General features: G+C 39.3%; 1 long non-coding RNA gene across 1 annotated transcript in view; it reads right to left on the bottom strand.

Annotated features, from left to right (window-relative positions):
- LOC138849175 (uncharacterized) overlaps positions 1 to 26,707 on the bottom strand; it is a 283,599-nt gene that overhangs the window by 38,694 nt on the left and 218,198 nt on the right. Inside the window, exon 3 of the long non-coding RNA XR_011387597.1 lies at positions 12,882 to 13,031. This is a non-coding gene — a long non-coding RNA (uncharacterized lncRNA). The remainder of the gene's footprint in view (positions 1 to 12,881; positions 13,032 to 26,707) is intronic.

Below are 26,707 nucleotides of genomic sequence, written 5' to 3'. Positions count from 1 at the left end.
TTCTTACTCATTGAGAGGAAAAGAGATGTTACTACCTCAGATTTCTACATTTGTTGCTGAAAGAAGAGAACTGAGGCATAGATTGGATGTTATCAACCACAATTCCCATCGTCTGTTTATTTCCTCAAACACAAGCTTGTTGAGGACAGAGCAACTCTTTTACATCTATGTACTGCTACTGCCTGGCACAGTATTAGAACATCATGGATTTTGAAATAACTTTTTATGGAATGTTATATGTGAAGAGGTGCTAAACCATGAATAGGGGAAACTGTTAAAAAGAACTGAAACTGTTTCTTTACTTTAGGTAAATCATATCTCAATGATGATATCTATGCCTACTAAACTCCTAGTCCCTGGATTTGGCCTTATTTCATAGGACATTAAATTAAACATCCATCTTAAAAAGTGAGAATATTAGTGTCAGTATTAAGAGTAGGAGTAGATCAATTTTTATACTTATTGCCAACACACAGAACAAGAAGTATTAACTCAAAAAAGAGGAAATGTTTAAATTTTACATATTTAATTATTTGAGGGAATGGGGGAAGGGGAGAGAGAAAGAGATAAATCCCATTCAATAGTTTATTCCACAAATGCTGACAACAGGCTAGGCTGGGTTAGGATGAAGGCAGGAGTTGGGAACTCAACCCAGGTCTCCCATGTTAGTGGCAAGGAACCAAACATTCAATTCATCACCTCCTGCCTCCCAAGGTGTCCATAAAAGGAAGCTAGGTTTGGAAAAAGAGCTTGGATTTAAACATTGGTACTCTGATGCAGGATGCAGCATCCTAACCAGCATGTTAGTTGCTGTGCCAACTACCCACCCATCAAATTTTTATTTGAAAGAGTTCTTCCTGTCTTCTTTATTCCAGATCTGTGCATGATTATTTCCTTATGTGAAATTGGACTTCCTGATAGAAGGATGACATTTTCTTTCTAGTCAACAACTGGCTTTCGCCCACATGTAGTAAGGTATTAAAGAATTTATCTGCATGGATAATTCATTAAGCTGACCTCTAGCAAAATGTGGATTTCTGCAGTTTTGTCTGCTTCCTTGTACTTCCACACACAGGCTTCCTCATGATTTATTTGTTCTCTGATGAGTTCTACTTTCCAATCTTCTTGTCACCAATTTCACTCTCTCTGATCAGTCTTCTTTGCTGCTCTCTCTGGAGTCTCATTTCGACTGCCTCATAAAAAATATATTAGTTATCACCCTAACAGACACCCAGCTTCTGTTCCTGTGCCTATGCACATGCAGACTGCTCTAGCAGGCAACAGTGACTCTGTTGTGCGAGGTTACCAAGGTCCTGGATTATTATTCAAGGTAGCTTCTCCGGGCGGCAGTGATCCCTTGGCCTTGTGTTAATGGATTTTCCTCCTAAAGATGCAAGTAACAGTTGCATAAACTCCTGTTTTAATTGTCTCAAAATGAGGCAATCTGGCATCCTTGCAGAGCCATAAATAATCCTCTGAAACCACTTACAGAAATGCTCTATCAAGATGGTTTTTCAAGGTTTGACAGTGAAAACTGTGCAGTGCCAAGTAATCACCATAAAACAGATCACATCCGTGGGAGGGGGTTTGCTGAACGCTGCTTTTGAAGTTGCAATGCCCACTTTTACCAGTTAATACTATTTTAGCAGTGAAGTTAGAACTCAAACACCTTTTCCAAAGAAGCTTCTCAAGCATAAAGTTGGAGAAACATATTGAAATGAAAGTAAGGCTATACCTTTTGCTGCATCTGGATTCTTCTTGCTTTTATGTCTTTTTGTTTTCTACATTGGGAAAAGTTTATAATCATTCACTATTTGAATTTGTTTCTCAAACTATACACATCCTAACTCTAAAGCCCTTTGATGAATTATGCTTGGGTTTAAGAGAGCAGTAAACAGTAGTAAAGACATAATTCCAAAGAGGAGGAAGAGGGGGAAGGGTGGGGGATGGAGGGAGAAAGGAGGAGAGAGAAGAAGGAGGAGGAGGAGGAGGAGGAGGAAGGAAGGGAAAAAGGGAGGGAAGATGGAAGGAAGAATCTTCCACCAATTTTTCTACTCCCTCAGTGGCCAGAATGGCTGGGGCTGGGCCAGGCAGAAGCCAGTAGTCAGGAACTCCATCTGGGTCTCCCACATGGGTGGCAGAGGCCCAACTATTTGGGCCATTCTTCACTGTCATAGTGTCATGAACATTAGTAGGGCACTGGATGAGATGTTAGCATCACAAACTGTGGCTTAACCCACTGCACCCAACACCAGCCCACTCACAAACTATTTGAAAGCCCTTGTTATTATGCAGCTCTTTACGTTAATAAGCAGGCAAGTCTGATGTTTCAGAAGATGAGAAAAGACACAACTTATAGCTCATTAAAATTTCAGAGTTAGGTAAGAAGAGAAGAAAGTTTAAACCATGCAAAATATTCATTTTAACTGAAATTTTGTATCATGATATACCTTGATAAATAAGTATATTTTCATTAAGAAAACCCTGATGAATAGAAGATCGTAGGGCAGGAGAAGGGTAGATAGGCTGTGATTTGTCATGCTCAGAATGTACAAAGTGACAGGACATGGGCATGGCAAGAGCTAATCAGTGAAAATAGAAATCTCGTGATTGGGATGGGTTTTGTGGTACAGGGCTTTAAGACACCATCTGGGATGCCTGATTCCCACACTGCAAAGCCAGTTTAAACCCTGACTACTCTGCTTCTCATCCAGCTTCCTGTTAGCGTCTGAGAATACAGCAGATGATGGCCAAAGTACTTGGGTTACCACCACCTACATGGCAGAACTGGATGGAGCTCAAGGTTGCACCTAGTCCAAGCCCACTACTGAGGGCAATTGGGAAGTTAACCAGAAAATGGAAGATTTCTCTCTCTCTCTCTTTTTTTTCTTCTTTTTCACAGGCAGAGTGGACAGTGAGAGAGAGAGACAGAGAGAAAGGTCTTCCTTTGCCATTGGTTCACCCTCCAATGGCCACCACGGCCGGCGCACTGCGCTTATCCTATGGCAGGAGCCAGGTGCTTCTCCTGGTCTCCCATGGGGTGCAGGGCCCAAGCACTTGGGCCATCCTCCACTGCACTCCTGGGCCACAGCAGAAAGCTGGCCTGGAAGAGGGGCAAGCGGGACAGAATCCAGCGCCCCTACCGGGACTAGAACCCGGGGTGCCGGCACCGCTAGGGGGAGGATTAGCCTATTGAGCCGTGGCGCAGGCCCTCTCTCTCTCTCTCTCTCTCTCTCTCTCTCTCTGCATCTACTCATTGTCTGTCACTCAGCTTCTTAAAAAAGAAAAGCAGAAATTAGAGGTTTAAGCATTCTTAGATGGATATAAAAATATAGAAATTAGAGAACTCAGTTATTTTGTTAATCTTCATCCTTCAGATATACTTAAAGCATTTATGATAGATTACGATTTTTCCTTATTTAATGATTTCTAAGGGAAGAGGTAACATTCTCATAACCTTCCTTAGTTTCTTGCATTATTTTTCTTAATTAAAAAAACATTAAAATATTTTCTTAATAGCTATGAACATTCATGGGGTACAGTGTGACAAATTATTTTCTTTGTATTCCTAGAAACATTTTTAAAATTTATTTTAATAATTTTTAGCATTTTTGCCATATTTATTTCATATGCATATATTATATACATATACAGAAACACTTATTATTAAAAGTAGGGGTATATCACATAATGTGAGATTCATGACAATGATTAGAACATGAAGAAATGAGTACATTGTCATATTACTAGCATAATTCTTTGAATATAATATTTATAACTATATGTCAAGTAATTGTCATATTACTAGCATAATTCTTTGAATATAATATTTATAACTATATGTCAAGTAATAGTACATCACACAATTTTAATATTCTTTATAAGTCTATTCTTCCAATCCATGAATATTGAAGATCTTTACATTTAGGTGTATGTGTATGTGTTCTGTTTCTCTCAATGATTTTTTTGTAATTTTCATTGTAGAAATACTTCACATTCTAGGTGAAATCTATCCCATGGTATTTAATTTTTATAGCTATTGTGAATAATAATTGCTCTTTTCAGTTCTTTCTCATACAGATAATTGTTGGTATATAAGAACGCTATTGATTTTGTAACCAGCGACTTTGCTAAATTATTCTATCAGTTCTAATATTCTCTTAGTAGGATCTTTTGGTTTCTCTATATAAAGAATCACATCAACTGCAAACAGAGACAATTTGACTTCTTCCTCTTTTGCAATTTGTATACCCTTTATTTCTGGCTACGGGTGAAACTTCTGGAATCACATTGTATTCAAGTAGTGAGTATGGGCCACCGCCGCGGCTCACTTGACTAATCCTCTGCCTGTGGCGCCAGCACCCCAGATTCTAGTCCCGGCTGGGACCAGATTCTGTCCCGGTTGCTCCTCTTCCAGTCCAGCTCTCTGCTGTGACCCAGGAGTGCAGTGAAGGATGGCCCAAGTGCTTGGGCCCTGCACCCACATGGGAGACCAGGAGGAAGCACCTGGCTCCTGGCTTCGGATCAGCGCAGTTTGCTGGCTGGCAGCAGCTGCCATTTGGGGGCTGAACCAACGGAAGAAAGACTTTTCTGTCTCTCTCTCTCTCACTATCTAACTCTGCCTGTCCAAAAAAAAAAAAAAAAAAAAAAAAAAAAAGTAGTGAGTATGGACATCTTTGCTTGGTTCCAGATCTTAGTGAAAATGCTAAAGAGTTTTTGATCATGCTGTACATTATCAAGTGTTTTCTCTGCATCTATTAAGATAATCATGATTTTCATTCTTCATTCCATTAACGTGATGCATCACATTTGTTGATTTAAATATGCTGAACCACCTCTGCCTCTCTGGAATAAATCTCACTTGCTCGGAGTGATTTATCTTTCTGCTACGTTGTTAGATTCGAATTGCTATTTTGTTGAGGATTTTTGCATCTATATTCTCTTTTTTTTTGGAGTTATCTTCAGCATTTTATTTTTGATATTTTTAATTTTTTTTATTTTTTGACAGGCAGAGTTAGACAGTGAGAGAGAGAGAGACAGAGAGAAAGGTCTTCCTTCCATTAGTTCACTCCCCTAATGGCCGCCATGGCCAGCACTGCGCCGATCTAAAGCCAGGAGCCAGGTGCTTCCTCCAGGTCTCCTATGCAGGTGCAGGGACCCAAGCACTTGGGCCATCCTTCACTGCCTTCCCAGGCCATAGCAGAGAGCTGGACTGGAAGAGGAGCAACTGGGACAGAAGCGTCACCCCAACAGGGACTAGAACCCAGGGTGCCAGCACCTCAGGCGGAAGATTAACCTAGTGAGCCATGGTGCCAGCCTATTTTTGACATTTTTTTAACTTTTATTTAATAAATATAAATTTCCAAAGTACAACTTTTGGATTATAGCTCCTTTTCCCCCCATAACCTCCCTCCCACCCGCAACCATCCCATCTCCCGCTCCCTCTCCCATCCCATTCATATCAAGATTCATTTTCAATTCTCTTTATATACAGAAGATTAATTTAGTATATGTTACGTAAAGATTTCAACAGTTTGCACCCACACAGAAACACAAAGTATAAAGTATTTTTTGAGTACTAGTTATACCGTTAATTCTCATAGTACAACATATTAAGGACAGAGATGCTACATGGGGAGTAAGTGCACAGTGACTCCTGTTGTTGATTTAACAACTGATACTCTTATTTGGCATCAGTAATCACCCTAGGCTCTTGTCATGAGTTTCCAAGGCTATGGAAACCTCTTGAGTTCACCAACTCTGACTGTATTTAGACAAGGTCGTAGTCAAAGTGGAAGTTCTCTCCTCCCTTCAGAGAAAGGTACCTCCTTCTTTGATGGCCCATTCTTTCCACTGGGATCTCACTCACAGAGATCTTTCATTTAGGTTCATGGATTTTTTTTTTTTTTTGCCACAATGTCTTGGCTTTCCATTTGCATCTATATTTTCAGGAATATTAGTTTTTTGTTTTTCTTTTTTGCTATATCTTTCTTTGGAAATTAAGGTAATACTTGCTTCATAGAATGAGTTTGAAAGGGTTCTCTCCATTTTGATTGTTTGGAATAGTATGAGAATTGATGTTAATTATTACTTATTTTTTTAGGTTTTGAGGAGTATTGTTACATTTTTTATTTGATAGCTCTCCATTGCTTTGATATAGGTACACATGGCTATAAACTTTCCTCTTAACATTGCTTTTTCTATGTCCCATGATTTTGATTTGTTGTGTTTTCACCTTGCTTAGTTTAAAGGAGTTTTTAAAAGTTATCTTTTGATTTCTTCAATGAGTTATAGTTCATCAGAAGCATGTTGTTCACTCTTACTTTTGATTGTTGATTTCTGGCTTCACTCATTGGAGTCAAAAAGATACAATATATGTTTTCAATCTTTTAAAATTTGTTGATACTTGTTTTATGACCTAGCAAATGGTCTACCCTAGAGAATTTTCCATGAACTGATGAAAAGAATGATTATTCTTCAGCTGTGGGAGGAAATGTTTTATAGATGTCTATTTGGTTCATTTGGTGGACAGTGTGGTTTAGCTCTGTTGTTTCTACTAGACAGCACACAGTTGGGCCTTTATTTTCTATTTTTTATCCATTCAGCTAATCTGTATATTTTAATTGAGGGATTTAGTCAACTATATTAAAGGCTATTATTGATAAGTAATGCATTTGTCTTTGTTCTTTTACTTATAGGTTTCCTGCTTTCACATTCTTTCATGATAATGCTTGTCTTTCTCTTGTTCATTAACTATCCTCTGTAAAGCTCCTGGGTTGTGGTGAATGCATTTCATTTTTGCTTACCTTAGAAGGTCTCTATTTCACCTTCATATATGAATGAGAACTTCACTGAGTAAAGTTTCCTGGACTGTCCAGTTTTTCCTCCTCTCCCTTCTCTCCAGGCCTGTAGGATTGTTGTCCAGAAATCTGATCTCAGTCTGTTGTGACTTCTTTTAAATGTGACATACAGCTTTTCTCCTACAAATATCAGGATTATTTTTTTTTTGAAAATGTGCCTGTTATTTGTCCTAGAAAGTTTCTTTTCTGATCATGTCTATTTGGGACTTTCATAAGCTTCCTGTATTTCAATGTCCATATCTTTCTCCAAATTGGGGAAGCTTTTTGCCATTATTTCATTGAAAACGCTTTCTTTTTCGTTTTTTTTTAAAGATTTATATTATTTATTTGAAAGGCAGAGTTACAAAGAGGGGAGAGGTAAGACACACACACACACACACATACACACACACAGAATGAATGAATGAATTTTCTATCCACTGCTTCACTTCCTAAATGGTCCCCAAAGCTGGGGCTGGGCCAAGATGAAGCCAGAAGCCAGAAGCTTCATCTGGCTCTCCCACAGGTGGCAGGGGCCCAAGTACTTGGGTCATCTTCTGCTGCTTTCCAAGTGCATTATCAGGAAGCTTGATCAGAAGTGGAGCAGATGGGACTAGAACAAGCATCCACATGGGATGCTGGTTTTTTAGGCAGCTTTACCCATTACGCCACTGCAGAGGTTTTAGTAAGCCATTCTTTTTTTTTTCCTATTCCTTCAGAAATTACCAACACTTGTATATTGGACTATTTCATGGCATCCCAGACATCCAACAACCTGTTTTGTTCTTTTAAAATTTTCCTTTCTTTTTTTAAGTCTAACAGAGATATTTCAGAAGACCTGTCGTTTACATCAGATATTCCTTCTTCTACTTGATCTCATCTGTTTATAAGGCTTGTCTCTCTTTTTATTTGACTTAATGAATTTTCATTTATAATATTTCTGCTATTTTTTCCCAATATCTCCACCTTTCTGCAGGATTTCCCATCCATGTCTTGCACTGACTTTCTGATTTTACTACATTGTTTGTTTATCTGTGTTCTCTTGTATCTTTTTGAGTACCTCCCAATCTTTCTTTAGAATTCTTTCTCGGGGATTTCATCCATCTCTATTTCTTCACAGTCTAGTAATGCATTATTGTGTCTCTTCTGAGGACTTTATTTTCTTGCTCATTCATATGTTCTGTTTCTATGCTGATTTTTAATTTATTTTCATTTTATTTGTTTTTTTATCTTCATAATATATTTATTTTTTAACTTTTATTTAATAAATATAAATTTCCAAAGTACAGAGGCTTTTCCCCCCATAACTTCCCTCCCACCCACAACCATCCCATCTCTCTCTCCCTCTCCCATCCCATTCACATCAAAATTCATTTAAAATTATCTTTATACACAGAAGATCAATTTAGTATATATTAAGTAATGATTTCATCAGTTTGCACCCACACAGAACATAAAGTGTAAAATACTGTTTCAGTACTAGTTGTAGCATTAATTCACATTGAACAACACATTAAGGACAGAGATCCTACATGGGGAGTAAATGCACAGTGACTCCTGTTGTTGATTTAACAATTTGACACTCTTGTTTATGGCGTCAGTAATCTCCCTAGGCTCTAGTCATGCGTTGCCAAGGCTATGGAAGCCTTTTGAGTTCGCTGACTTCGATCTTATTCCAATAGGGTCATAGTCAAAGTGGAAGTTCTCTCCTCCCTTCAGAGAAAGGTACCTCCTTCTTTGATGGCCCATTCTTTCCACTGGGATCTCACTCACAGAGATCTTTCATTTAGGTTTTTGTTGTGTTTTTTTTTTTTTTTTTTTTTTTTTTTGCCACAGTGTCTTGGCTTTCTATACCTAAAATACGCTCATGGGCTCTTCTCTATGCTGATTTTTGTACTTCTGGGGAATCAATTGTTTCTATCACTTTTGGAGGGTTTTTTTTGTTTATTGAAGGTTTTTCCCTGAAATGTGCCTGTGGGTATAGGTTTGGTGACTGCTTTAGCTTTAGTTCTAGTTGCATTCTATCATGTAGTCTTCTCTCTGTCTTTATTTGTATAGTTGATGGTAGTAGCTGAAGCAGGGATCTTTGTTACTCCTGTGGCTCACTGTGGTCACTGAGCTCCTTTTTACTGAGATCCCCAGCCATCTCTGGAGGAAAGACTGGGATGAAGAGTGTCTTATGTTTCGCAAGCAGGCTGATGTTATAGATGCACCTGACATGTAGACTCCCAGCCAATATCCAAGTCAGAAGCTGAATTGGGGAGATCAGTGCTGGCTATAGGAGCCAGGTGGTCTTAAAGACTCCTATCGACTGCTCAGCTCTAGACCACCAGGAGTCACACTAATGCGGGGTGGATCCACTGCTTACCACAGATGCTGTCTGAGAGGGTGACTGGACTAGTAAGAGTGACTTGGGCTCTGTGACCACAGAAAAAGAAGTCCGGGGTTGGGCGCTGTGGCATAGCAGGTAAATCTGCTGCCTGTGGCACTGGAATCCCACCTGAACATCGATTCAAGTCCCAGCTGCTCCACTTCCAATCCAGCCCCTTGATAATGTGTCTGGGAAAGCAGCAGAAGATGGCCTAAGTACTTGTGCCCCTGCACCCACAGGGGGAGACCCGCAAGAAGCCCCAGGCTCCTGGCTCCTGGCTCCTAGCTTGAGATCTGCCCAGCTCCAGCCATTGCAGCCACTGGGGAGTTAACTAGCTGTTGGAAGATCATTCTGTCTGTCCCTCCCTCTCTCTCTGTAATTCTGCCTTTAAAGTAAAATAAATAAATCTTTAAATAAAAAAAAAGAAAAAGAAGCCAGGCGACTCCCAGTGAACACCTTGCTGGAGTAGGTAGGATGTAGAAATCTTGAGCTTGCGAAACAAGTTAGCAGCAGCACCTAAAAACTGCCAGCTTCTCTGCATGACTTGGGCAAAGCACAGAAACTTGGTTTGAGATTCCAGCAAGCAGGAACAATGTACTGTGTTAGATGGGGCATGGAGAGCCCAGTGTAAAGTCCCAGTGAGGAAGGTATTGCTAAACTAGACAGAGCACAGAACTAACAAGCAAGACCCATGCTCATTCACTGAATCCATACAGAGAGCTCTGGCCAATGATTATGGGAGGAATAGGATTTCAGAGTAACACGAGATGGGCAAGATGCAACAACTCTGACTACAGTGGGGTGTGTGTTTGTGTATGGTGGGGGTGACTGGAGCTGGCTGGTGTAGAGTTTAGTCCACCAAACCCTCAATATGCCAGTGGAGTGGGTACGTGATACCAGTGAACTTACTCTACCCAGAAGAGTACATGGTCCAGAGCACTGACATACTCCCCATTGTGTACTCAGAACATACAGCAAGAACTGTCACTAGTATACAAGGAGCACTGGGTCTCTACAGCCGGACTGAGCAGGTGCACAGGAGCCCTGACTGAGTCCCCTGTGCACAGGCTCCAGCTGCCTTATGTAATAGTTCCAGTAGGCAGGGTTGGGGAAGTGGGGAGGATCATTACCTTGATTCTGAGGTGGCAGGTGGCAGGCACTCCTACCTCCAAAATTCTATGAGTTGGCTAGCCCAGCTACGCTGTTCCCTCTGTCTGCTGAGGTGCAGAGCACCGTGAGGACTAAAGACTGGGGTTGCCATTGCTCCCTCCTGGGCCTGTGGGGCTCACTCTGTCTTTCTAGAATTCAGAATTCTTGCAGGTGCTGGGAAGAAAACAGCAAGGGCTTCTGTCTCCCAGCACAGTATGTATTGTGACATCGAGTGCCTTCTCAAGATGGTGCCATACCTCCTTGCTCAGAGGCTTGGTGTGTGTTGGGGGGGGGGGGGACGATGTGAGTCCCTTTTCTGAAGAAAAGGAGCTTTGAGTTTTCCAGGGAGCTCCCCTTTCTGAGCTGTTGCTCTGTAGTGGCTCAATTCCTCTCTCAGGAGGGTTTCCTGTATCATCAATGCAGATGGGTTCTGCTGATGTTTTCCTGTGCACCCTTCCCCGCAACAGTGAATCCTCCAGACCCTGGAACCAGAGATTCAGCCACCACTGCCAGTCTGGTGTTTTTGCTCTCTATGCTGCTGTGCCTTCTTAGGATTTTCTGCTGTATTCCTACTGTTCTCTTACTGTGTATAAGTCTCCTCTCTAGGAGTAGCTGGTTTGGGTTTTCTTCAGAGACGAAAAGGTGAATATTTGACTTCTCTGTACAAGCATATTGAATCTAATCTTCACATTATTTCTCAAGATTCTCTGTTCTCAAAAAAGTACTAGGCATATAATCCAAAATTCTGCCTATTGCCAAATTAGTAATTTATCTGTGCAAATAATCAATCATTTAAGAGCTTATTATTTTTTTGCTATGTTTCTTTACATTGTTCACTACTCAATACATACAAAGCTTTTCAGGTATTTTTTTTCCTGTATTATCTGTGTTAATGAATAACTCTCTGAGCCTCTTAGAAACAACCTCTGAATCTAGAGTCAGTGTAATATGTAAACAAATCAATCAAAAATAATTATTTATTTTCACTTTGTGTCTGGATAAATTAAATGGAATTGAGTTTATGTCTCTGAAACAACTGAGAAATTGGATAATATATTAGAAATAGTTTTTTTTGTGTGTGTGTGTGTTTTTAATCTGTAGCAAAGAAGGGGACCCTCAAGTGAGTACAGCAGATGCAGAGTGCCATGTCTTTGCCTCAGCTTCCTTCCTAGCTATAGTGCAGGGAGAGGAAACCTAGAAAGAACTTGGTGATCACTTATACAAGGAGAAAGAGATCAAAATTTGGGGAGATGATGGTGGCTATATTGTGGCATAATAATAGGAAGGAGATTGCTGCACAAAAGGATGGGTACAGAGACCCAAAAAGGTTTCTTCTCAGCTCCTCACATGAGTACTGATCAATGTATACGTTAAAAGAAGCTACACACTTAGGGGAAGATGTGTCATGAAGCATTAGGCTCAAAAATTCCAAAGTTTGCACAGTTAGAAGTACTTTACCAGTACCTATAGCTAGATTAGTCCCAGATTAAAGACTGCTTTCGGTGATCTGACGGAGTGTAAAAGCAAGCCTCGAAAAAGTTCAACAAACCCCAAGTATGTTAACTATATTCCAGAAAAAACATTTAACACTATTTAAAGCAACACAATGCTACTAAAATCTAAAGAATGCAGCATTCATACTGCCTGGGATCTATGTTAAAAGACATGCTGGAAGAGAGGAAAATATGACCTATAACCAGGGAAAATACAATCAGTATGAAACAGGCCCCAAATTTACATCAATACAAACAGACTCCCAAATCGCAATCAATGCAAAACATAAGCCCGCATTATAACCAATACAGACCCCCAAATTACATTACATATTTAATTTATAAATTTGTGTTATCTAAATTTGCATTGTTAAAGCAGAGATTCAGAAATATAAAAAAAAAAAGTAGCCTTCCATATGTTTTAAAAGGTGGAGGAAAACACAAACCTCAGAAGGGAAATACAAGTACATGGTATAAAAAGGACACAGGGGCTGGCGTTGTAACAAGTAAAGCCACCATCTGTGATGCCAGGATCTCCTATGGGTGCTGGTTCATGTCCCGGCTGCTCTACTTCTGATCCAGCTTCCTGCTAATGGCCTTGGAAAAGTAGCAGAAATGGCCCAAGTGCTTGGGCTCTTGCCACCCATGTTGGAGAAAAGGTTGAAGTTCCTTCCCCCTGGCTTTGGCCTAGCCCAGCCCTGGTGGTTAAAGCCATCTGGGAAGTGAACCAGTGTATGGAGGGTCTCTCTCTCTCTCTCTCTCTCTCTCTTTCCCTCTTCCTCTGCCTTTCTTAGTAACTCTGACTTTCAAATAAACAGTCTTTTTTTTTAAATAAAGAAAAAAAAAAAAAACAGAAAGGGAAAATCAGAGAAAATTCAGTACCAGAAGTGAAAAATATGGATGAAATTAACAGAAATGTGATATTAAGGAAAAAATAAGAATGAAATATTTAGCATTAAGAAGTATCCAAAATAAAACACAGGGGAAAGGAACGTTAACGTCCAAACAATGGGCTAACGTTTGGCCTACCCATCAGTCACCACTTGGGATGCTTATATCCCCGTTGGAGTGCTGGTTCAGGTCTTGGCTCCATTACTGCACATCCAATCTCCTGCTAATGCACTTCCTTGGAGGCAGTAATGACTCGAATACTTGGTTTTCTGCCATCCATATGGATGCCTGGAGAATATGAGGAAAAGATGTGCTTTTATTTCATGATAAATGAACATATAAGCCAGTATTGGAGATAAAATGGAAACCCAAGTATTAAGTTAGTGGAAAGAAAGACTGGAGAAGAGACTCAGATGGGACAAATAGAAAACAAACAGTTGGTAGAATTAAATATCTATAATTATATTAAATGTTGTAACAGCATTATTCACTAGAACTATAACGTAAGACATGTGTATCATTTTAAATTTTCTACTAGTCACATTAAAAATAAAAAAGAACAAGTATGACTAATTTTAACAATATTTTATATAAGCTAATATGAAGATATGTTGAAAAGGTTTTGGGAAAATGAAATTAAAGCACAAGCTAGGGATGAGCATTTCTCGTGGCAGTGAAAACCAGTGTTCAGGATGCCCGCGCCCTTTGTTGACGTGCTTGGGTTCAATTCCTAGCTCCCCTTGTCCTCGCTTTGTGGTAATACGCACCCCAGGAAGCAGCATTTGGCAGATCAGGTAGCTGGATTCCTGCCACTCAAGTGAGAAACCTGAAGTACGTTCTTGGCTCCTGGATACAGTCTGGCAGAGCCTTGCCTGTTTTGTGTAATTTTAGGTAGTGAAACAGTGAACTGTTGATCTCTCTCTGACTCTGACCCTCTGCTTTTTAAAATAAATAAAAAAGATTTTCAGGCAAAGATTGCAATCCATGCGTATTTTAATATGTATTTTCCATGAACTTTTGGAAGACCCCTCATATATACACAACGCAATAATTTCAATGTGCAGTCATTGTAAAAAGTTAGTATTTATGATCTTTGTATATGTCTGTAATGTGTCTTTAAAACTCAGATGCCATCTTTCAATCACAGCACCCCTTTGTTTGTTTGTTTTGTTTTGTTTTTGGAGGCAGAGAAACAGAGACAGAAAGAGCTCCCATTCACTAGGTCACTCCCCAAAAGTCCACAATGGCCCAGATTGGGCCAAGCTGAAGCCAGGACCCAAGAACATAATCCAGTCTCCTATATGGTTGTCAGGGACCCAACTATTTTAGCCATCACTTTTGCCCATCAGGGTATGTATTAGTAGGAAGCTGGAGTCAGGAGACAAAAATGGAATTTGAAGCCAAAAATTTTGATGTGGGATGTCCATGCCTTAACCACTAGGTAAAAAACCCACCTCATCTTACAGCACCTCTTAATATCAATTGCTCAACAGTTACATATGCCTATCAGCTACCATATGAATACAGTTTGGTATCATGAATGTGGTTGTAATTACATGACTTGGCAAATTTTGCAAAACGTATCAAGTTGTCAACTTAAAACTGGTGAGTCTGCATTGCACTGGACACAGCCACATAGCCACCACCCAAATCAGAATATATGAGAATATTTCCTCATACTGATAAGCTCCATCATGCTCCTTTTTGGTTCTTCTTTTGTTTATTTTTGTTTTCTCTTTTTTCTTTCATCACTGAAATTTTTTGCAAATACTTCTCTTTATAGGAGAGTGTCTCAGGAATTTCCTCAACATTATTTCTTCAACTTATTTTGTATTGTTTTGATTTCTACCTTCATAGTATTAATGCAGATGTTCACTTTTTTCTTTTATCTTGTTTCAATATTCTTAATTTATCCAGCTCACATTCCCTAAGTTACATTTCACTATACAGTGAAATATTTATTTTCTAACTTTTTAAAATAAATTCTATTGTGCAAATTTAAGGTTTACAATTTAATTTTATTAACTATAGTGCTTACACTGAACATTAAATTTTAACACTTGTTCATCTTACATATCTGCTGGTTTTTAATCCTCCCACCTGTATCTCCTCATTGTAACCTTCTTCCACTCCACGTAACCACTATGTTGTTCTCTGTGCATATTTACTTTTTGCTTTTAAATTCCACATATAATTTAGATCAAGCATTTCTCAATGTCTGACTTATTTCACTTAACATGATGTACTTCAGTCTCTTCTGTCTTTAGCCAATAGCAAGATCTTGTTCTTTTTATGTGTTCAATAATATTCTACTTTATACTCACATGTGCCACACCTCTTTTTGCATTTGCCAATGGACACTTACATTGTTTCCACATCTTGGTTATTGTGGATACTGCTGCTGCAAACATGGGAGTGTAGACAACTTTATGAGACAGTAATTTCTTTTTCTTTGGGGATGTGTCCAGGGAGGGATTACTGAGAATATTCTTTTTTTAACTTTTATTTAATGAATATAAATTTCCAAAGTACAGCTTATGGATTACAATGGCTTCCCCCACCATAACTTCCCTCCCACCCGAAACCCTCCCCTTTCCCACTCCCTCTCCCCTTCCATTCACATCAAGATTCATTTTGAATTCTCTTTATATACAGAAGATCAGTCTAGCATATATTAAGTGAAGGTTTCAACAGTTTGCACCCACATAGAAACACAAAGTGAAAAATACTGTTTGAGTACTAGTTATAGCATTAAATCGCAATGTACAGCACATTAAGGACAGAGATCCTACATGAGGAGTAAGTGCACAGTGACTCCTGTTGTTGACTTAACAAATTGACACTCTTGTTTATGGCATCAATAATCACCCTAGGCTCTTGTCATGAGTTGCCAAGGCTATGGAAGCCTTTTGAGTTCACCGACTCTGATCATATTTAGACAAGGTTGTAGTCAAAGTGGAAGTTCTCTCCTCCCTTCAGAGAAAGGTACCTCTTATTTATAGTTATGTTGTTATATTTATTTTAAATATGATACTTATTTATATGATACTTCGATTCTATATTTTCATAAGAGCTAGCCCAATCTACCTTCCCACCAATAGTGTTACATTACCCTTTTTTTCTCATCCTCACCAACATTTATCTTTCAGCCTCTTCACAGCATCATTGAAAGTCCCTGAGGCAGTAACTCATTCTCATTTTGCTTTGCATTTGTCTGATGATCAATGATGTTGAGCATCTTTACAGATATCAGTGGCCTTTTATGTGTCTTCTTTAGAGAAAACATCTATTCAAATGCTGTACCATTTTTTTTAAAGATATTTATTTACTTGAAAGTCAGAGTTACACAGAGAGAGAGAGAAAGGTCTTCCGTCTGCTTGTTCACTCCCCAGTTGGCCAAAATGGCCAGAGCTGCGCTGATCCAAAGCCAGGAGCCAGGAGCTTCTTCCTGGGCTCCCATGCCATAGCAGAGAGCTGGATTGGAAGTGGAGCAGCCGGGTCTTGAACTGGCACCCATATGGGATGCTGGTGCTTCAGGCCAGGGCGTTAACCTGCTGAGCCACAGTGCAGGCCCATTTACCAGTTTTTAAATCAGGTTATATGTTCATCTCACCTTCATGTCTTACTTGAAAATCTGGCAACAATACAATTAGAAGAAAAAAATTCAAGGAGCCAGCCTTTTGGTGTAACAGGTTAAACAGCTGCCTGAGATGCTGCTGCCATATGGGTGCAGGTTCATGTCATACTGTTCTACTGCCAATTCAGTTCCCTGCTAATGGCCTGGGAAAGCAGCTGAAACAGTCCAAGTACTTGGGCCCTTGCCACACACATGGGAGAACTGGAAGAAGCTCCTGACTCCTGGCTTTGGTCTGGCCCAGCCCTGGCCATTGTGGCCATTTGGGGAGTGAACCACTGGATGTAAGATCTCTCTCTCTCTCTCTGCCTCTCCTCTCTCTCTGTAACTCTGCCTTTCAAATAAATAAACAATTTTTAAATGAAAAAAAGCAACTCCTAATTTTTGTCTGTTTATAGCAACATACTTTTCAAATTGATGCTGTTTTGTTTAATCTTGAGTCAATATAACAAATAATTGAAATATTCTCTAATGTTTTAAATTTGATTTGTCATTTTAAGTTTATTCGTGCTTCTCAAAGCCTGGGTCGGTAATTTTTATTCTTTTTTTTTCTATATCCCACATTTCAGACTTGAAGCTGAAGGTCACGCTGAGATAAACAACTGGAAATCAAATTTATCTGGTCTGATGATGAATCTGCTGGAATGAGAAAAGACCTCCCATTTCCAAAGACCAAATGTTCAGACCAGCAAAACAAGAATGTCTTCTTTTGTCTGTGCACGAAAAGATGCAATACAGAGAGACCTCCATTCTATAGGCCTTTGTCTGTGTTTGCACTTTTTATTGTTGACTTCACTTCCCAATCCATAATTTTCCTTTATTATCCTGCCTCTGATATTTTTGCGTTATTAAGACATACAGGATCCAATATGATATTCACCATGAGAAGTCATTCACCTGGCTCTCTTAGCAGAGCATTGTCAATAGGTAAAGCAGCTCTGATTGCTTAGTATATCAAATGGCTTTTGTAATACTTATCACATCATATTATATTTAGCCTCAAAAATGATTGCTGGATGAATTCAGAGCTCATTAATAAATTATAACTACCAGAGCACTTTTCCTTAAGCTTTCTATTAAGCATTTCACAAGCAATCCTTCTTTTAATTCTCAAAATAACATTTGTGGTAAATACCATTATTACTTTCATTTTACAGATGAGAAAACTTCTGATTAAAGGTGTTAAGTGCATTACCCAAAGACATGCAGCAAGGTGGAAATAAATTAATGTAAAAGTCTCAATAGACTTCCTAATGGTATAAAAACTATATTGCTCAAATTTCTCCCATTCATCTTCATTTTCTTACTGATCCAACTTCATATTTATATTGTTCAAGAAAGACTGCCTGAGTAATTCTTTCTTTATTTTTTATCTTATGTTCACAATGGATACACTGTGACAAATCAATTACCCTGGGCAGCGATAGGCGTGGAAATGGGGACCCAGACAGAACTCCAATTTTTCTTGTCCTTGTGCTAACTCCAATTTCCATGTCTGAAATTAGTAAAAATTATTTAACATTATAACCTGTGATGTCCTTTAAAATTTCAAAGAATAATGTAAATGTATATATAATTAACCAAATCCTTAAAGCAAAAGCTAATAAAATTATATTTAGTGAATTTCCTTCTACTGAAAAAAAAACAGCATGTCTTAATACAATGAACTTGTTTGGTATAGCTATTATGTAGATAGAATAGGAAAAGCAGCAACCTTTCCATCTCAATTTTTTAAAAGTATAATTGCTTTTATCAAACTATACAGATTAACAAAAATGTGATTTTAAAAGAACTGTTCTGAATTCTTGGAACTATGCAATTCTTATGCTACTGCTTTTATAAAATAAAGACATGAAGCAAAGGGCAAAAACAAAATAATTCCAGCCATATTCTGGCTAAGATATGTGTACAGGAAAAAATATAATTTATTCAACTATTTAACAGAATCCTCTCTGTTTCAATGCTAGAAGCTTTGTAACTTCACTTTCTTAATTTGAAGTGCTTGCTTGGTTGTATTTAACACATGACTTTCCTTGCAGTTCCTAAAGCTTCTCTATATACAACTGAAGATTCTGTTGGTTGATAGAAACTTCTAAATGCAAACATTCTAAACTTCAACAAGCGTCTCATAATATTCTAGACCAATTAGTTTTGGCTTTGTGGGGCATTCAGTTTCTGCCACAGTTGAGAAGGCTTTGTTTTACACTGTGGTAAGATACTACAAAAATGGCAATTCAAATTGTGCAAAGACCTCTGAATAATGGATAAAGTTACAATGTATTTGTAGCCTATAAAGGTTTTTCAAAACAATAAATAATTCCAGTCAGCTGTAAATGATTACCAGAACGGGAATCTTAATTCAGTATGCTATGACTTCGAACTTGAAACATTGATAGTTATAATGTTTTATTTCTTTGAATAAAATACACATTCAGCTTGTGGTATCATATCACAGTGTTACAAGATAATATCACGGGCTGGTGCCACGGCTCACTAGGCTAATCCTCCGCCTTGCGGCGCTGGCACACCGGGTTCTAGTCCCGGTCGGGGCGCTGGATTCTGTCCTGGTTTCCCCTCTTCCAGGCCAGCTCTCTGCTGTGGCTAGGGAGTGCAGTGGAGGATGGCCCAAGTGCTTGGTCCCTGCACCCCATGGGAGACCAGGATAAGTACCTGGCTCCTGCCATTGGATCAGCGCGGTGCGCCGGCCACAGCGGCCATTGGAGGGTGAACCAATGGCAAAGGAAGACCTTCTTCTCTGTCTCTCTCTCTCTCTCACTGTCCTCTCTGCCTGTCAAAAAAAAAAAAAAAAAAAAAGATAATATCACTTTATTGCCAACTACATGTGAATTTGCAATGATTTTAAAATAAGAAAATATTGATTGAAAAAAGGCATCAGGGGTAGTCTGAACAATGTGTGCTTTCTACTTGGTATAATCACTAAATATAAATACACTGAGTATCTTTTCTGTAACTTTGTGAATTAACATTCTCCTCAGTTTGGGTCTGCTTCTATTATGTTAGCTTTCACTCTTCCGGTGTCACAAACTAGTTCCAAGAATCCCCCTTATTGTGAAGATTTCACTATCATCACTTACTCTGAGCTATCATTTTTTTAATCACAACTATTTTGCATAAGAGGGGACTTCAAAAAGTTCATGGAAAAATGAAATTAAAAGCTTACTTTGTTGCAAAAAAAAAAAAAAAGAAACTCGTGCATAGTTTCCTCATCATATGTATTTTCCTTAAATTTTGGAAGATTCCCTTATAGTTTGTTGATAGGTTCTCTTTCATAAGATTCCTCCAGCTGCACTGTTAGAGTTTCTCAATAGCAGCAATTTCCACAGTCAGCTTTTACTGCTTTAACTTTTTATTTTGCTCAAACTTGACTCCCAGCATTATCAGTTTTTCTTATTCAACGTTATCTTTTCTGGTCTCTCAACTACGCATTTTTATAAAATGTCACATGAGTTTATCAGAGGGAAACAAAGAGACCACAAAAGTTCACTACACAAAACTTCAGGTCTGCGTATGAACTGAATAACTGATGCCTAGTGACTAGTTATTGATTGTGCATTGATTATGTGAATCAGTTATTTGCACAGTGATTTGTGCACTGAAAAGCTGACAGCTCTGTTTGGGCCAATTACATTTAACACACCACAGAAAACTGAGATTTGAACCTGGTTTTGAAAAGGTGGTGTTTTTAATTGTGCCCATAATCTGTGCCCATAAGAATGCGACAAACAAGGGCTGCCTGTCTTTAACTCTGCTATTTCCATACAAAGGCATCCACCAGCAACATGTAAACATATGGGTCCTACTGTGTTCCAGGAGAACTCTGTTTACAAAAAGATGTTGGCTAGATTTGGTATGAGAGCTACAGGATATACAGTCCTGCATTGAGTCTGCTCAACTCTGGGCCCAAGCAGCAACGATGTTTGCAGTGTAGTTCATACTATAGCCTAGAGCTGCTACAAAGTCATTTGTTGCATAAGTGGTTATCCAAACTGGCTTCTGTGTCACCAACTAAGTGAGTAGGAATAATATTCTCACATGTGGATAATGTTCTTCCCTCAACCTCAAGGCCAAACAAGGAACATGCTTCGTTTTCAGTGATGGGAGTTGATAATTGCAATAATTTGTTTTTATTATGGATAGGTTTTTTTTTTCAAACTTTTATTTAATGAATATAAATTTCCAAAGTACAGCTTATGGATTACAATGGCTTCCCCTCCATAACGTCCCTCCCACCCACAACCCTCCCCTTTCCCACTCCCTCTCCCCTTCCATTCACATCAAGATTCATTTTCGTTTCTCTTTATATACAGAAGATCAGTTTAGCATACATTAAGTAAAGATTTCAACAGTTTGCTCCCACACAGAAACATAAAGTGAAAGATACTGTTTGAGTACTAGTTATAGCATTAAATCTCAATGTACAGCGCCGCGGCTCACTAGGCTAATCCTCCGCCTGTGGTGCCGGCACACCGGGTTCTAGTCCCGGTCGGGGTGCCGGATTCTGTCCCAGTTGTCCCTCTTCCAGGCCAGCTCTCTGCTGTGGCCAGGGAGTGCAGTGGAAGATGGCCCAAGTACTTGGGCCGTGCACCCCATGGGAGACCAGGAGAAGCACCTGGCTCCTGCCTTCGGATCAGCGCGGTGCGCCGGATAGGTTTTTTTTTTTTTTTTTTTTTTTTTGGTATTTTCCTGTCCACTGGGCCCATAAATGGCTCTCTAATATGCATAGCTCCTAAATCCTCATGGTTTTTAAACTATTACCTTCTGGACATCATGGTTTTTATCAAGATTCAACTTTTACTCACAATGTCAATCACAAGGTGATATTGTGCAAAATATATTTATAGGACTCTGCTCTCTTTAATCTATACTACAAGTAAGAGAGAGGAGAGTTTCTCTACTCGAGGGAAAGGCTACAAATTTAACCTTTATTTATTCTAAGTGAAATCTAAGTACCTCTGATCTTCCTTGATGACAGATGAAAAAAATGCCTTTTTCATATTAGTGATGGTATATAATATGCCATATATATATAAAATATATGGGCCGGCGCCGCGGCTCACTAGGCTAATCCTCCGCCTAGCGGCGCCGGCACACCGGGTTCTAGTCCCGGTTGGGGCGCCGGATTCTGTCCCGGTTGCCCCTCTTCCAGGCCAGCTCTCTGCTGTGGCCAGGGAGTGCAGTGGAGGATGGCCCAGGTGCTTGGGCCCTGCACCCCATGGGAGACCAGGAAAAGCACCTGGCTCCTGTCTCCTGCCATCGGATCAGCGCGGTGCGCCGGCCGCGGCGGCCATTGGAGGGTGAACCAACGGCAAAGGAAGACCTTTCTCTCTGTCTCTCTCTCTCACTGTCCACTCTGCCTGTCAAAAAAAAAAAAATATATATATATATATATAAAATATATGGTATATAATATACATGAATTACACTTTTTCCATATCCACCACAATTGCAGCAATTGGCCCTAGTCTTTATTTGGATTTCTGATAGTCCACTATCAAATTTCAGGATTCATTTGGCTTTTTATAGGGGTTATACTAGTAAATTAAGAAGGAAACATGAAGGAGATTATAACCATTGAATACTTTAATATTCTATGGGCAACAGTATTATCTGCCATTTCTCTGGGACATGAATATTGATTTTTGGTTTACTACCTTAATCAAGCTTGTGTGGACAGTCCAAGAACTTTATTTTAATTTTTTTCCATTAAAATAGCCTTTACCTCACAGGATTAAGTAGAAAAATAAGCTGTTTTAGTACAAGGACTCAAAATGTGTGTACTAACAGTTTCTCCTTTAAGTCTTGGTGATTAATTAGAACAGGATGCAGTAGAAATGATGTCATGTGTCTTTCAAAGATAGGTCAGAAAAGACCATGCAATGTTTGGCTGGTCCCAGCGGGATGCTTGCTCTGGCAGACACCTGCTCTCATGTAAGAAATTCAAATACACTGAGAATCCCATGCTGGAAAATTGACATGTACTACTGCAGATGACAGCCACAGCTGAGTTCTTAGCCAACAGCAAGCATCAGCTGTGTTCCCTCCAGGTGTGTGTTATATACATATAGTTCAGTGGAGTCTTCAAATGACTACAGCCTTAGCCATCATCTAACTATACCAGCATGTAAAATCCCAAGTGAAAAATGTCCTACTGAGCACTTTTTGAATTTCCTTACCCACAGAACAAAAGAAAAATAAAAACTTTATGTTAATTAAGCATTTGGTATATTTTGTTACATGGCAATAGTAACCAAAACAGAGGATTATACACACTTTTTTTTGGAGTAAGTATAGAGAATATTTTAATTATAAGCTTGGGGACTAGGGAGTAACTCCACATGTGTCGGTGGAACAAGTTGAATCAGAGTGCAGTGCACCTGGGTCAAACTCCACTTATTATCTCATCATCATGTATCTCCCATGTATGACTACCAAGTAAATACTCATAGTTTCCTTTGGGGAAGAACTGAGGAAATCATTACTTTACATATTTCCAGCAGTATTGCAGTCTGCTGGGAACCAAGTCTACCATTCAGTCTCTGGTTCTTGAACCAACTGCAGTGTCAAGGTATGATGACTCTTTATTGAGACGGTTTTCCTCTTTCTTTTGATCGTTTATCCTATGTGCCAGTGCTTCCTGTACACATAAGTAAAGTAACATCAGTGTATCCTTCCCATCTAGGCATTCCCCAGAGCATCGGCTCCTATTAACAATCACATGTTGATCAGTACTCTAGTCAGTGGCTTCCACTCTGATGTTGAGAGAGATTTCACTCATCTTTCTCATGACAATTAAGGCCTGCCTCTTGGCCTCTAATGTGCCTTTCTATCATTCTCACTGAAATCATGGAGTCCATTCTATGGCATCATCTTCTGTTCCTAACCTGGGCATGATAACCACCATAGAGTCTTACAACAATGCTTGTGTAACCACAAGCACATATCCCTTACCACTTAGCTAAACCAATTATGCTCAGAGCTTCCCACAGAACATGGCTAGCCATGATTGATTTTTGGAATCAATAAACGGGCACTCTAATGTCCCATATTTGTGAGATTTGACCTTTATCCTACTGTTTCCAGGGAATTTCTGCATTTCTCTGTATTTAGTGAAAGCAATCATTTTTTCCATGGTTTCACGAACTTCCTTAGTAGTAAAGAGTACCAGTACACAGGCACTTATTGAGGGTGTTAATTATGTAAAACAAGTGCATATTCCCCTATCAGGAAACTCTCCATTACATATGATCTATAATCTGCCATGCTTCAATCCTGCTCCCTCAGATCCAATCCATATACACGTTCTTAATTCACTTGTTGGCATGCTGTACTTTGTAACTCAACTCTAAGCCTGATCCTGAGTTCTTTCTGTTCAAAACATCAGAAAATTGCCATAGTGACTTTCACCACAATCTGACTTCTGCAGAAACTGCAAGCTGTAAATTACTCTGTGTCAGAGAGCTCTTCACTAGAGGATATGGTATGCTGATTGTGATGCGGAAATTATACAGCAAAGGGAGTACAGACTCTTTGTTTAAATATATGAGAGAGAAAGAGAGAGAACAGCACTCAGTCATTTGCCATTAATAAAGCAGTCAACTAACAGTTTGAAGTTTGTGGTACAAAGCCAAACTTCTGCACTTCAGGGCAATACAGTTGTTCCTCAATACACCTGGGGAATTAGATCCAGGATCCATCACAAATACCAAGATCTGTGGATGCTCAATTTCCCTAATTTTATGGCATAGTATTGCAGGTGTTCTACACATACCCTCATGTATAATTTAAATCATTTGTCAATTACTTATAATATTCAATGCAAATGTTATCTAAATAGTCCTGGTACCATGTTGTTTAAGAATAATGATAAGTTAGCCGGCACCACGGCTCAATAGGCTAATCCTCCACCTGCGGCGACGGCACACGGGTTCTAGTCCTGGTCAGGGCACCGGATTCTGTCCCAGTTGCTCCTCCTCCAGTCCAGCTCTCTTCTGTGGCCCGAGAGTGCAGTGGAGGATGGCCCAAGTCCTTGGGCCCTGCACCTGCCTGGGAGACCAGGAGAAGCACCTGGCTCCTGGCTTTGGATTGGCGCCCTGCTCCGGCCGCAGTGGCCATTGTGGGGTGAACCAACGGACAAGGAAGACCGTTCTCTCTGTCTCTCTCTCTCACTGTCTACTCCGCATGTAAAAAAAAAAAAGAATAATGATAAGAAAATGTATTTATACACATTTAGTACTAACATAAAATTTTTTCAAATATTTTCCATTCCTTGCTCAGTGAACCTATGCATACAGAAGACACAGACAGGGAACACCGATCATGTTTTGAGCAAATGCAGATGCCAGGACCAAAAGATGACTGCAAGAAGAAATAAGGTTCCCACCAAAGAGCACCAAGCAGTATGAGAACAGGAAGAGGTATATTGAAGTGAGGTGTTTCGGAGAGAAATTGTAGCCCAACAAGAGCTTAATGGAATTGCCGCCCTTAGAGTTCTTCACTAAGAGCTCTCACTGTAGGATTTGTTAAACAGAATCAGAACTTCACTAAAGGATACATCCAAAGGAAAATGAATGCAGTTGTTTACCTCACTTAAACTTTAGACACAACTTAACATACAGTTTCATCTTGAACAATTCCCAAATTAAGGACTGACTATAGAATGTTTACATTTAGCAGTTTTAACTAGGCTAATCTGTCATTTGTGACAGGTTCCATTCTATAGCCCACAACAGACAAAAATTAGCTAAGTACACTCCAACATAAGCATTCAAAATGAATCATAGGTGAGTATTTGGTGCATTGGGAAGATACCACACTCTTGGAATGTCTACATCCAATACTGGAGTGCCTTGGAGTCTCAGAAGATGAAATCTCAAGTTCTTGGGTTTCTGCCTCCCACACTGGACACCCAGATTGAGATCCTGGTTTCCGGCTTTGGCCTGGTCCAGTCCAGGCTGTTGTGAGAATTTTGGGACTCAACCAGAGGATGGAATATCAATCAAAAGATCAATCTTTCTCTCTCTCTTTCTCTCCCTTCCTCCCTGTCTTTTCAAAAACAAAGGAAAAAAGTGAATCCTAGCTTTTATTCTATCCAGAGCAACATGCTATAGAAAACATTGGCCCAACAATAAGTATTTTTATAGCATTTAGCATATAAAATATTAGAACTCAACATGAATGAAATTGTTTAATTTAAACTACACCGAGAGTCAGAAATTCTTTAGAAACATAACAGTTAATAAACTTTTATTTGCAGGAAATGGGACAGTGCAGACATTAGAATCTGTTTCTTTAGGTCACAAGCAATTTGGGAAAAGGAGCTGACTATTATACTTACTTGTATAGCCCCATTAATTAGATTTAACACTCATTGATATTTGTTTAGCAGAATGAACACATTCCTCAAAAATATTTCAAGGTAATTGTCTTATAGACCTCTGAAGACTTGTGCTTCTGATTTTCTCACTTCAAAAACTTGTTCTGCCTTTAACATTTGTGTTTAGCATTTCCCTCTTCGTGTCTGTCTTGTAGCGCCCTGGCCATTTAATGTAATTTCCCATTTCCTAATGCTTGAGACAGGTGTTCCCTCAGTGCTCACCCACTGTCCTGAGTTCAGCTGAGGCTTTTTACTGTACAATATTAACCTTCAGATCCAACCAGTGGAGCCCTTTTTCTTGTCTACTGACTGGAGGCAGAAAAAAAAAAATTTCCACACTGTCAGCTTTTTGCAATCCTTCATGAATTTCCATCTCTTTTAACTTTAGCTGTTAAATTTAAATTCATGTTTTCAGACTCTGGAATGCAAGAAGTGTAAATGGATGTCCAGGGTCATTTAACTAGTACAGACAGTTTATGAAAGGATATCAACTTTTGATGACATACACATGAACCAATTCTATTGAAGCGAATACTGCTATTCAGTAAGCCCCTTAATATCTTAAAATTTCCAATAATTTTCTACTCACATCTTAGTAATTAGAAGAATTTAAGGCTCAGTCCCAATTATTTAAAATAGATATTTTTTCTCTCAATAGTTGGGTTTAAATTTCCTGTGGCTTTAGTATTTTGAAGGCAGCAAGGGAGAAGGAAGAGAAAATAGGATCAGTATTTCCTTTTCTAGAGCTAGTTATTCCCCTTCAAAGGAGGAACAGAGAGCAGAAAAGAGTTCCTTGACTTCACCAGGTAAGGGGTAGTCAGATTGATTTTGTTGTTTCTCTGGCTTTCTTTGCCTTAAATGTAGCAGTTACCCAACAGATGGCATTTTTAGGGGCATGCAAACAGATTGTTAAGAATCCCCTCCAGAAGCCAGCAC

The sequence above is a fragment of the Oryctolagus cuniculus genome, chromosome 3 (assembly GCF_964237555.1).
Source record: "Oryctolagus cuniculus chromosome 3, mOryCun1.1, whole genome shotgun sequence".
NCBI classification, from domain to species: domain Eukaryota; kingdom Metazoa; phylum Chordata; class Mammalia; order Lagomorpha; family Leporidae; genus Oryctolagus; species Oryctolagus cuniculus.
Note: the sequence above shows the minus strand (reverse complement) of the source record. Positions and strands in the feature narration are given on the sequence as shown.